At 38.3% G+C, this 12,906-nt stretch overlaps 1 long non-coding RNA gene across 3 annotated transcripts in view; it reads right to left on the bottom strand.

Annotated features, from left to right (window-relative positions):
- The window catches only part of LOC111751992 (uncharacterized), an 87,757-nt gene that overhangs the window by 27,851 nt on the left and 47,000 nt on the right, over positions 1–12,906 (bottom strand). The window contains exons 2-3 of one of the 3 annotated variants that reach the window (XR_002787018.2): positions 4,259–4,433; positions 3,279–3,406 (exon numbers count right to left, since the gene is read on the bottom strand). The exons of 1 other annotated variant lie outside the window; for it this stretch is intronic. This is a non-coding gene — a long non-coding RNA (uncharacterized LOC111751992). The remainder of the gene's footprint in view (positions 1–3,278; positions 3,407–4,258; positions 4,434–12,906) is intronic. One more of the 3 variants, XR_002787017.2, reaches the window with a different exon arrangement.

Below are 12,906 nucleotides of genomic sequence, written 5' to 3'. Positions count from 1 at the left end.
CTCTGCATGGGAACAGCTTGTAAACCAGTGGGCCTCATTGACAACGTGATCAAACTGGGGCACAAAATTTTTTTTTGTAACATCCCTGTGGCAGGCATAACAACGACACCCAAAGATTGTACATAGGGCCGTTGAGTCAGAACTGACTTGACAGCACCTAACAAAAACAACATTTCTCAGAACTTGTGAATATTTTAGGTTACATGGTGTCTTAGTTATCTAGAGCTGCTATAACAGAAATACCACAAGTAGATGGCTTATACAAACAGAAATGTATTTTCTCACAGTTTAGGAGGCTAGAATCAGAGTGATGGCTCTAGGGAAAGGCTTTTTCTCTCTGTTGGCTCTGGGGGAAGGTCCTTATTTCTTTTGAGTTTCTGCTCCCAGGCCATCTTCACGTCTCTTGCATCACTTTTCCCTCATCTCTGCTGTGCTTGCTTGTTTAATCTCTTTTATAAAGACATAACTCTTTTTATGACACCTCACTTTATTGCAGTTTGCAGATACCGCATTTTTACAAATGAAAGTTCGCAGCAACCCAGTCTATTGGAGCCATTTTTCCAACAGCATGTGCTCACTTCATGTTTCTGTGTCACATTTTGGCAATTCTTGCAATATTTCAAACACTTTCATTATTATTATATCTGTTATGGTGATCTATGATCAGTGATCTTTACTGTTACTATTGTAATAGTTTTGGGTCAACACGAACTGCCCATATAAGGCAATGAACTTAATCGATAAATGTTTTGTGTGTTCTGACTGCTCCATCAACTGGCCGTTCCCCATCTCTCTCCCTCTCCTCGGGCCTTCCTGTTCCCTGAGATATGACAATATTGAGATTAGGCCAATTAATAACCCCACAGTGGCCTCTAAGTGTTCAAGTGAAAGGAAAAGTCACACATCTCTCACTTTAAATCAAAAGCTAGAAATAATTAAGGAATATCAAAGGCATATTGAAAACTGAGATAGGCTGAAACCGAGGCCTCTTGCATCAAACAGCTAAGTTGTGAACACAAACGAAAAGTTCTTGAAGAAAATTAAAAGTGCTGCTCCAGTGAACACATGAATGATAAGAAAATGAAGCAGCCTTATTACTGATATGGAGAAAGTTTCAGTGGTCTACATAGAAGGTCAAACCAGCCACAACACTCCCTTAAGCCAAAGCCTAATCCAGAACAAGGCCTTAACTCTCTCCAACTCTATGAAGGCCAAGAAGGGTGAGGAAGCTACAGAAGAAAAGTTTGAAGTTAGCCGAGGTTGGTTCATGAGGTTTAAGAAGAGAAGCCATCTCTATAACATAGAAGTGCAAGGTGAAGCACCAAGTGCTGAGGAAGAGGCTGCAGCAAGTTGTGCAGAAGATCTAGATAAGATAATTGATGAAGGTGGCTACACTAAGCAACCGATTTTCAGTGCAGACAAAATAGCCTTATATTGGAAGAAAATGCCATCTAGGATTTTCATAGCTAAAGAGGGGAAGTCAATGCCTGGCTTCAAAGCTTCAAGAGACAGGCTGACTCTCTTGTTAGGGGATAATGAAGGTAGTGAAGCCAATGTTCATTTACCATTCCAAAAATCCTAGGATCCTTAAGAATTATGCTAAATCTACTCTGCCTTTGCTCTGTAAATGGAACAACAAAGCCTGAATGAGAGCACATCTGTTTATAACATGGTTTACCAAATATTTTAAGCCTACTGTTGAGACCTACTACTCAGAAAAAAAGATTCATCTAAAATATTATTGCTCATTGGTGGTGCACCTGGCCACCCAAGAGCTCTGATGGAGATGTACAAGGAGATTAATTTTGCTAACACAACATCAATTTTGCATGGATCAAGGAGTAATTTTGACTTCCAAGTCTTATTATTTAAGAAATACATTTTGTGAGGCTATAGCTGCCATAGTTAATGATTCCTGTGATGGATCTGGGCAAAGTAAATTGAAAAACTTTTGGAAAGGATTCACCATTCTAGATACCATTAAGAACATTTGTGATTCATGGGAGGAGGTCAAAATAATCAACATTAACAGGAGTTTGGAAGAAGTTGATTCCAACGCACATGGATGACTTTGACGGGTTCAAGTCTTCAGTGGAGGAACTAACTGCAGATGTGGTGGAAATAGCAAGAGAACTAGGATTAGAAGTGGAGCCTGAGGTTATGACTGAATTGCTGCAATCTTGTGATAAAATTTAATGGATGAGGAGTTGCTTCTTATGAATGAGCAAAGAAAGTGGTTTCTTGAGATGGAATCTACTCTTGGTAAAGATGCCGTGAACATCGTTGAAATGACAACAAAAGATTTGAATATTACAAAAACTTAATTGATAAAGCAGTGGCAGGGTTTGAGGGGATTGATTCTAATTTTGAAAGAAGTTCTACTGCTGGTAAAATACTATCAAACAGCATCACATGCTACAAAGAAATCTTTTGTGACAGGAAGAGTCAGTTGTTGTGGCAAACTTCATTGTTGTCTTATTTTAAGAAATTGCCATAGCAACCCCGACCTTCAGCAACCATCAACCTAATCAGTCAGAATCCATCAACACTGAGGCAAGTCCTCCCACCAGCAAAAAGATTGCAACTTGCTGAAGACTCAGATGATGGTTAGCATTTTTTAGTAAAAAGTGTTTTTTATTAAGGTATGCATGCTGTTTTTCTTTTTTTTTTTTAGACATAATGCTATTGCACACTTAATAGACTACAGTATAGTGTAAACATAACTTTTATATGCACTGGGAAACCAAAAAATTTGTGTGACTTGCTTTATTGTGATATTTGCTTTGTTGCAGTGGTCTGGAACAAAACCTACAACATCTCCAAGGCATGCCTGTATTTCAAGAGATCGATTCACGATACACACTACACTAACCCTGCCTCCTTAACATAACAAAAACAACCTATGGCAAATTGGAAATATAACCACAGCCATGGAAGTTAGGATTTACAATACATATTTTGGGGAGACATAATTTCATACATAACACATGGCAAAGAGAAATGCGCGTTGTATATGGAGTTAAGTTTGTTAATCAGCTGACCTTAAAATAAAGAGATTATTCTGGAATATCTGGTGGGCTCAAAGTAATCACAAAGGTCCTTATATGTGAAAGAGAGAATTGGGAAAAGGAACCAGACTGATGACAGCGTGGGACTCATCTGATGTTGCTGGCTTTGAAGATGGAAGAAGGCTGTAACCCAAGGAATGTGGACAGCCTCTAGAAGTTGGAAAAGGCAAGCAAACTAAGGCTTAGGCTATAGTTCTGTGATCTACTCACAAGTTATCTTGAATGCCTTGTTCGAGAGTGTAGATGCATGAGATCCTTGGTAGACTGATTCAAAGACTGTGTTCCCATCACTGAAACACCCAAGTAGACAGGGGTTCCTTTTTTAGGATTAATACTACCTAGAGTAGAGAGTTAGAGGAGATTATTGATATGAGCCTTTTCAATTCTAAGATTCAATGACAAATTAAATGGCTACCAATGTGTCTATGACATCTGGAGACCCAAAGAGACAGCCAGTTGTCCTGAGCTCTGGGATGTAAACCCACAGAAAATGATGGATGCAGCATGGTAGGTATGATGGAGGTCCTACTTGATATGGAATTTGCTGTCTATAGAGGCACAAACAGTTCTTCTTTAGATGAAAGCAGTAATTACTTCCCTGACTGGCTTATCAGGCTGTCAGACTTTGAGCTCTGTTGCTGTGCCATTGTTGTTGTTGTTAGGTGCCATCAAGTCAGATCCAACTCATAGTGGCCCCATGTACAACAGAGCTACAAACTGTCCAGCCCTGTGCCATCCCCACAATTATTGCTATGCCTGAGCCCATTGTTGCAGCCACTGTGTCAATCCATCACATTGAGGATTTTCCTCTTTTTCACTGACCCTCTACTTTACCAAGCATGATGTTCTTCTCCAGGAACTGATCCATTATCAGAATCAAATTACTTAAAAGAGACTCCAGAAGGAATGCAGGCCTGCCAGCACATTGAGTTTGGCCCAGTAAGACATATTTTGGATGTTTGACCTCAATATGAAGAGAGCAAGGAGTGAAAAATTCCAGACAGAAAAATCTGTGAGCGCCTAGGGCCTTGAGTAAAAGTTTTGCCATGGTTTGTTTATTTTACTGTTATTATCATTTGTTTATAGGTATACAGATCAAGATTACTAAGCCTAAAATCACCCGCAGAAACTTACAAACCATATCGTCATCTAAATGAGTCTTGACCTCCTTGTTCCTGGATGAAACATACCTCTGTCTCTTCGCAGCCAGTTGTAAACTCCTTGATGACAGAGATCCTGCTTCCTTCTAGCTCAGCTGGCAATTTCTTTGGGGCATTCATAAATACTTGAGCTGTGATGATTTATTACTTCAAAACTTGAAGGCAGGGCCAAAATGGTGGAATAGCCAGGTGCTTCCTGTGAACCCTTTTACAACAAAGGCCCCCCCAAAAAACAAGTGAAATAATTATATTTATGACAGCCTAGGAGCCCTGAACAACAAAGGCAAAGTTAGAAAACAGACTGAGTAGCAGGGGGAGAGATGGTTTAGAAGCAGAGAGGAGTTGCTGACCTGAATCACGGGGATCCCTCAGGCACCATTCATGGGAATGGATGTGTTGGACTGGTAGTAGCATTTGGCTGCAGTTTCCACAGGGAGAAGCAGCCAGGCACACAGCCTACTCACACCTCCGGAACCAGAGAAGAATAGAGCTCTCAGCAAAAGCTAAGTACTTGCATATATTTTACCGTGCCCACCACTCCCAGCCACCTTCAGTGGCTGTTGATTTCCCTGTGCCTGAGATAGGCCCTGCTGAGTACCTAGAGTCACCCTCCAGGCCTTGGAGAAGGAATAAATTTGCAATCGGGGAAAAGCTAATTTGTCAGCTCCACTAACCTGGGGAGCTCAGGACAGAAGCGCCTCCTGCCCAGGCATTAACGGTCCGTGGACTTTGAATACCTTTCCCCACTGCATGAATCCGTGTGGGCCTATTTCAGGAGAATAGGCCCTTCTTGGCAGACTACAACTATTTCAGCTGTGAGGTGGAGAGGTGAGTGTTCAATGTTTGACACCACTTTGCCTATTAAAAAGGGACCTAACCTACCCACATAAGGGGCCCAAGGACTGGTGGCTCTACTCAGGTCACCCAGACACCAGTGACAGGGGTCAAGGATAACTGGTACCTCCCAGTCCTTAAAACCAAAAACACTGGATGCCCATGGTCCATCTGCAGAACCCACCTACCTGTACACTCTAGGGAAGAGGGACATGCTTTTCTCAGAGATAGTTAGGGGATGATTCTCAGCTCCCTGCCTTGTTCAAAGTGTGACCTCCTGCTGCAACCAGATACCGGTACCTACACCATTCTTCCCTGCCCCTCTAAGACTATGGGACAGAGCCTGTACCACACACTTGATGATCAGCTACCTGGACACATGAGCTGAATTCATACAAGAAAAGTGAATGGACTCCTAGACTGATATACCTGATAACAGCTCTAGCCATCTGGTAACAGGACGTCAGAGCTCCAAAGGCAAAAATAATCAAGCTATCTCACTCAAGCAACCCATTTGGGCATATCAAAAAAAACAAAGCAAGAAGTTAGGATAAGTAACCAAACATAAAATAAACTAATAAAATAACTTAGAGATGGCTTGGAGACAACAGTCAATATCAAGTCACATAAAGAAACAGATCATGATTGTCTCAACAAGCTATCAAAACAAAGAATCAACAAATCTTCTGGATGAAGGCACTGTCCTGGAATTACCAGATGCAGAATTGAAAAGATTAATATACAGAACTCTTCAAAAAAAAATTTTTTTTTTTTCAAGACAGCAGGAATGAATTTAGAAAGGAAATTAGGCAATACACAGAACAAGCCAAGGAACACACAGATAAAGTAGTTGAAGATATTAAAAGGTTATTCAAGAACATAATGAAATATTTAATAAGCTGCAAGAATCCATAGAGAGACAGCAATCAGAAATTCAGAAGATTAACAATAAAATAACAGAATTAGACAACTCAATAGAAAGTCAGAGGAGCAGAATTGAGCAAGTGGAAGGCAGAATTTCTGAACTTGAAGATAAAGCACTTGGCATCAATATATTTGAAGAAAAATCAGACAAAAGAATTTTTAAAAAATGAGGACACTTTAAGAATCATGTGGGATTCTATCAAGAGAAATAACCCACAAGTGATTGGAGTACCAGAACAGGGAGGGATAACAGAAAATACAGAAAGAATTGTTGAAGATTTGTTGGCAGAAAACTTCTCTGATATCGTGACAGATGAGAAGATATCTGTCCAAGATGCTCATCCAACTCCACATGAGGTAGCTTTGAAAAGAAATTCACCAAAACATATTATAATCAAACTTGCCAAAACCAAAGATAAAGAGAGAAATTTAAGAGCAGCTAGGGATAAACAAAAAGTCACCTAAAAAGGACTGTCTATAAGAATAAACTCCAACTACTCTGCAGAAACCATGCAGGCAAGAAAGTAATGGGATAACTTATATAAAATATCAAAAGAAAAAAAATTGCCAGCCAAGAATCATATATCCAGAAAAACTGCCTCTCAAATATGAAGGTGAAATTAGGTCACTTATAGACAAACAGAAGATTAGGGAATTCGTAAAAACAAAACAAAAACTATAAGAAATACTAAAAGGAGTTCTTTGGTTAGAAGATCAAAAATATCAGTTATCAACCCAAGACCAGAACACTGGGCAGAGGAATCAGATGTCAACCCAGACAGGGAAATCACAAAAATAAATTAACATAAAAAAATGCTCAAAAGTGGGAAACAGCGATGTTATTATGTAAAAGAAGATAACATTAAAACAATAAAGAGGGACTAAGAAATGCAGTCATAGATCTTTCATGTGGAGAGGAAGACAGGTGATACAAAGAAATAAAAGTTAGGTTTAAATTTAGAAAAATGGGGGTAAATATTAAGGTAACCACAAAGGAGACAAACTATCCTACACATGAAAATAAAACACAAGAAAAAAATAGAGACTCAGCAGAAACAAAAACAACAACAACGAATATGAGGAAAAGACAATATATAAAGTACTCAGCACAAAATATTAAGTGGGAAAAAGAAACTGTCAACAACACACACAAAATAACATCAAAATGACAGCACTAAATTCTTACCTATCCATAATTACACTGAATGTAAATGGACTAAATGCACCAATAAAGACATAGAGAGTAGCAGAGTAGATAAAAAAATACAAGCCGTCTATATGCTGCCAACAAGGGACAAACCTTAGACTTAGAGACACAAACAAACTAAAACTCAAACGATGGGAAAAAAAATACATCAAGCAAATGATGATCAAAAAAAGCAGGAGTGGCAATATTAATTTCTGACAAAATAGACTTTAAAGTTAAATCCATCAAAAAGGATAAGGAAGGACACTATATAATGATTAAAGAGACAATATACCAGGAGGATATAACCGTATTAAATATTTATGCACCCAATGGCAGGGCTGCCAGATACATAAAACATAAACAGCATTGAAAAGTGAGATAGACAGCTCCACAGTTATAGTAGGAGACTTGAACACATCACTTTTGGTGAAGGACATGAAGCTCAATAAAGGCAAGGAAGACCTAAATGCCACAATCAGCAAACTTGACCTTATTGACACCTACAGAACACTCCATCCAACAGCAACCAAGTATACTTTCTTTTCTACTGCATATGGAACATTCTCTAGAATAGGTCATAAAGCAAGCCTTAGCAGAATCAAAAATGTTGAAATATTACAAAGCATCTTCTCTGACCGTAAGGCCATAAAAGTAGAAATCAATAACAGAAAAAGCAGGGAAAAGATATCAGACACTTGGAAACCGAACAATACCCTGCTCAAAAAAGACTGGGTTATAGAAGACATTAAGGATGGAATAAAGAAATTTATAGAATCCAATGAGAATGGAAATACTTCCTACCAGAACATTGGGGACACAGCGAAAGCCGTGCTCAGAGGTCCATTTATATCAATAAACATACACATACTAACAGAAGAAAGAGCCAAAAATCAAAGAATTATCCCTACAACTTGAACAAATAGAAAGAGACAACAAAAGAAATCCTCAGGCACTAGAAGAAAGCAAATAATAAAAATTAGAGCAGAATTAAATGAAACAGAATACAGAAAAACAACTGAAAGAATTAACAAGACCAAAAGCTGGTTCTTTGAAAAAATTAACAACACTGATAAACCACTGGCCAAACTGACAAAACAAAAACAGGAAATGAAGCAAATAACCTGAATAAGAAATGAGATAGGCAATATCACAAAAGACCCAACTGATATTAAAAGAATCATATCAGGTTACTATGAAAAATTGTACTCTAACAAATTTGAAAACTTAGAAGAAATGGATGAATTCCTAGAAACACAATACCTACCTAAACTAACACACAGAGGTAGAACAACTAAACAGGCTCATAATAAAAGAAGAGATTGAAGAGGTAATCAAACAACTCCCCAAAACAACAACAACAACAAAAGGCCCAGCCCAGACGGCTTCACTGCAGAGTTCTACCAAACTTTCAGAGAAGAGTTAACACCACTACTACTAAAGGTATTTCAGAGCATAGAAAAGGACAGAATACTACCAAACTACTTCTATGAAGCCAGTATACCCCTGATACCAAAATCAGGTGAAGACATTACAAAAAAAGAAAATACATACCACTATCCCTCATGAACTTAGATGCAAATATCCTCAGCAAAATTCTAGCCAATAGAATTCAGCAACATATCAAAAAATTAATTCACCATGACCAAGTGGGAATCATACCAAGTATGCAGGGATGGTTCAACATTAGAAAAACAATTAATTGTAATCCATTATATAAATAAAACAAAAGATAAGAATCACATGATTTTATCAATTGATGCAGAAAAGGCATTTGAAAAAGTTCAACACCCATCATGATAAAAACTCTCAGCAAAATAGGAATAGAAGGAAAATTCCTCAACATAATAAAGGGCATTTATACAAAGCCAGTGGCCAACATCATCCTAAATGGAGAGAGTCTGAAAGCATTCCACTTGAGATGGGAAACCAGACAAGGATGCCCTTTATCACCACTCTTATTCAACATTGTGCTGGAAGTCCTAGCCAGAGCAATTAGGCTAGACAAAGAAATAAAGGGCATCAAGATTGGCAAGGAAGAAGTAAAAGTATTCTCTATTTGCAGATAACATGATCTTATACACAGAAAACCCTAAGGAATCCTCAAGAAAACTACTGAAATGAATAGAAAAATTCAGCAGAGGATCAGGATACAAGATAAACATACAAAAATCAGTTGGATTCCTCTACACCAACAAAAAAGAACATCGAAGAGGAAATCACCAAATCAATGCCATTTACAGTAGCCCCCAAGAAGATAAAATACCTAGGGACAAATTTTACCAGAGATGTAAGATGTAAACTCCAAGAAAACTACAAAACACTTCTGCAAGAAACCAAAAGAGACCTACATAAGTGGAAAAACATACCTTGCTCATGGATAGGAAAACTTAGTGTTGTAAAAATGTCTACTCTACCAAAAACCATCTGTAGATTCGTTGCAATTCCTATCCAAATTCCGACAACATTCTTTAATGACATGGAGAAACAAATCACCAACTTCATATGGAAGGGAAAGAGGCCCCAGATAAGTAAAGCATTACTGAAAAAGAAGAACAAAGTGGGAGGCCTCACTCTACCTGATTTTAGAACCTATATATTGCCACAGTAGTCAAAACACCTTGGTACTTGTACAACAACAGATACGTAGACCAATGGAACAGAATTGAGAATCCAGACATAAATCCATCCACATATGAGCAGTCGATATTTGACAAAGGCCCAAAATCAGTTAAATGGGGAAAAGACAGTCTTTTTAACAAATGGTGCTGGCATAACTGGATATCCAGCTGCAAAAAAATGAAACAAGACCCATACCTCACACCATGCACAAAAACGAACTCAAAATGGATAATAGACCTACAATGCAGAAGAGAAACTATATAACTGGGATCTCCTAAAAATCAAACACCTAGGCTCATCCAAAGACTTCATCAAAAGAAGTCAAAAGATTACCTACAGATTGGGAAAAAGTTTTTAGCTATGACATTTCCAGTCAGCGCCTGATCTCTGAAATCTACATGATTCTGCTAAAACTCAACCACAAAAGGACAAATAACCCAATTAAAAAAATGGGCAAAGGATATGAACAGGCACTTCACTAAAGAAGACATTCAGGCTGCTAAACAGATACATGAGGAAATGCTCAGGATCATTAGCCATTAGAGAAATGCAAATCAAAAGTACGATGAGATTCCATCTCACCCCAACAAGGCTGGCTTTAATCAAAGAACCCCAGAAACCCAATGCCATCAAATCAAAGAAACACAAAATAATAAATGTTGGAGAGGTTGTGGAGAGATTGGAACACTTATACACTGCTGGTGGAAATGTAAAATGGTACAACTACTTTGGAAATCGATTTTGCTCTTCCTAAAAAAACTAGAAATAGAACTATCATACAATCCAGCAATCCCAATCCTTGGAATATATCCTAGAGAAATAAGAGCCTTTACATGAACAGATATATGCACACCTATGTTCATTGCAGCACTGTTTACAATAGCAAAAAGATGGAAGCAACTAAGGTGCCCATCAACAGATGAATGGATAAATAAATTACGGTATATTCACACAATGGAATACTACGCATCAATAAAGAATAGTGAGGAATCTGTGAAACATTTCATAACATGCAGCAATCTGGAAGGCATTATGCTGAGTGAAATTAGTCAGTTGCAAAAGGACAAATATTGTGTAAGACCACTATTACAAGAAACTGAGAAATAGTTTAAACAGAGAAGAACATATTCTTTGATGGTTACGAGAGGGGGGAGGGAGGGAAGGAGGGTGGGAGAGGGGTATTCACCAATTAGATAGTAGACAAGAACTATTTTAGGTGAAGGGAAAGACAACACACAATACAGCAGAGGTCACCACAGCTGGACTAAATCAAAAGCAGTTTCCTGAATAAACTGAATGTTTCAAAGGCCAGCGTAGCAGGGGTGTGGGTTTGGGGACCATGGTTTCAGGGGACATCTACGTCAATTGGCATAATAAAATCTATTAAGAAAACATTCTGCGTCCCACCTTGGAGACTGACATCTGGATTCTTAAACACTAGCAAGTGGCCATCTAAGATGCATCAATTGGTCTCGACCTACCTGGAGCAAAGAAGAATGAAGAACACTAGATAATTTTGAGCCCAGGAGACAAAAAGGGCCACATAAACCAGAGCATGAGACCAGAAGAACTAGATGGTGCCTGGATACAACCAATGACTGCCCTGACAGGGAACACAACAGAGAACCCCTGAGGGAGCAGGAGAGCAGTGGGATGCAGACCCCAAATTCTTGTAAAAAGACCAGACTTAATGGTCTGAATGAGACTAGAAGGACTCTGGTGGTCATGGTCCCCAGACCTTCTGTTAGCCCAGGAGAGGAACCATTCCCAAAGCCAGCTCTTCAGACAGGGATTGGACTGGACAATGGGACAGAAAATGATGCTGGTGAAGAATGAGCTTCTTGGATCAAGTAGACACATGAGACTAGGTTGACATCTCCTATCTGGAGGGGAGATGAGAGGGCAGAAGGGGTCAGAAGCTAGCAGAATAGACACGAAAAAAGAGGGTGGAGGGAAGGAGTGTACTGTCTCATTGGGGGAGAGCAATTAGGAGTATATAGCAAGGTGTATATAAATTTTTATATGAGAGATTGACTTGATATTTAAACTTTCACTTAAAGCACAATAAGAATTAAAAAAAAAAAAATCCAGGTAAGAATCTTGTATGAAATAAGGGTTTCCTGAAGGGATTTGGGGGCTCAAGACAAAGGTTTTCATGAGGACAATAATCTGAGTCCCAGGTCCAGCTAAGCCACCATTTTGTATGACTTTGTATCATAACTTTTTTTTTTTTTGTATCAGTAACTTTACCTTGAAACTATTCACTTTTCTATTTTGCAGAGCGGAACTTGCTGTCCCTTTGATGTAACTTAAAATTATAACATATAATGAATCCATAATTAATATTCAGGTTTTTTTTTCCTTTCATATAGTACAACAAAGTAACTATCAGTTAGACATCAGTTCTTGATTACAGGATAAGTTGTATCAGAACAACAGGTAAGTGACAATTCCTAAAATTGCTAAGAACCCTAGTTTAGACATCAAAGGGCCTGAATTCTAGCTTCACCCAGTTCGGTGCTGTAAGCTTACTGCTTTCTTAACGCATGGTAAATTCCGTTGATTGGCTTGCTTGCTAACTTGTTTTTACCCCTCTAGGCCTCAGTTTTCTTATCTGAAAATAAGAGTATCACACTAGGTGATTTTTAAGGTTTTTTTTTCTCAGCTTTCAGATTTCTATGGTTTCAAAGGAGACACGTGAATGTAGCAGCGTGACCAAAATTTCCACCACTTGAACCACGGCTCTAAGATCATAAATTGGTCCCATGTTGTCATCTCTAAATATGTAAGATAAGAGAAAAGCAATGCATTATATTATAATTTTTTTGGGCCATTTGTTTATTAAGCAAGTTACCTGTAGACTAACAGACAGTGAACTCTTAAAGAATTGGGATCCAAATGGTTTAGATTAATATAAATATGGTGTTTCAGAATATAAGTGTTACCTAGTAAGGAAAAGCTAATGACAAACTCCTCTTGCTTCACAGTTTTGACAAGAGCGGCCCTGGGTTTAAACTTATTTTTAAAATGTAAAAAGGCACTAGTTACCATGAAAATCATTTCTTTGGAGTAGAGAAGACAACAATGAGAAACATTTAATGATAGAGAAACC

Source organism: Loxodonta africana, chromosome 3, assembly GCF_030014295.1.
Source record: "Loxodonta africana isolate mLoxAfr1 chromosome 3, mLoxAfr1.hap2, whole genome shotgun sequence".
NCBI classification, from domain to species: Eukaryota; Metazoa; Chordata; class Mammalia; order Proboscidea; family Elephantidae; genus Loxodonta; species Loxodonta africana.
This window is presented reverse-complemented; position numbering and strand designations above follow the sequence as displayed.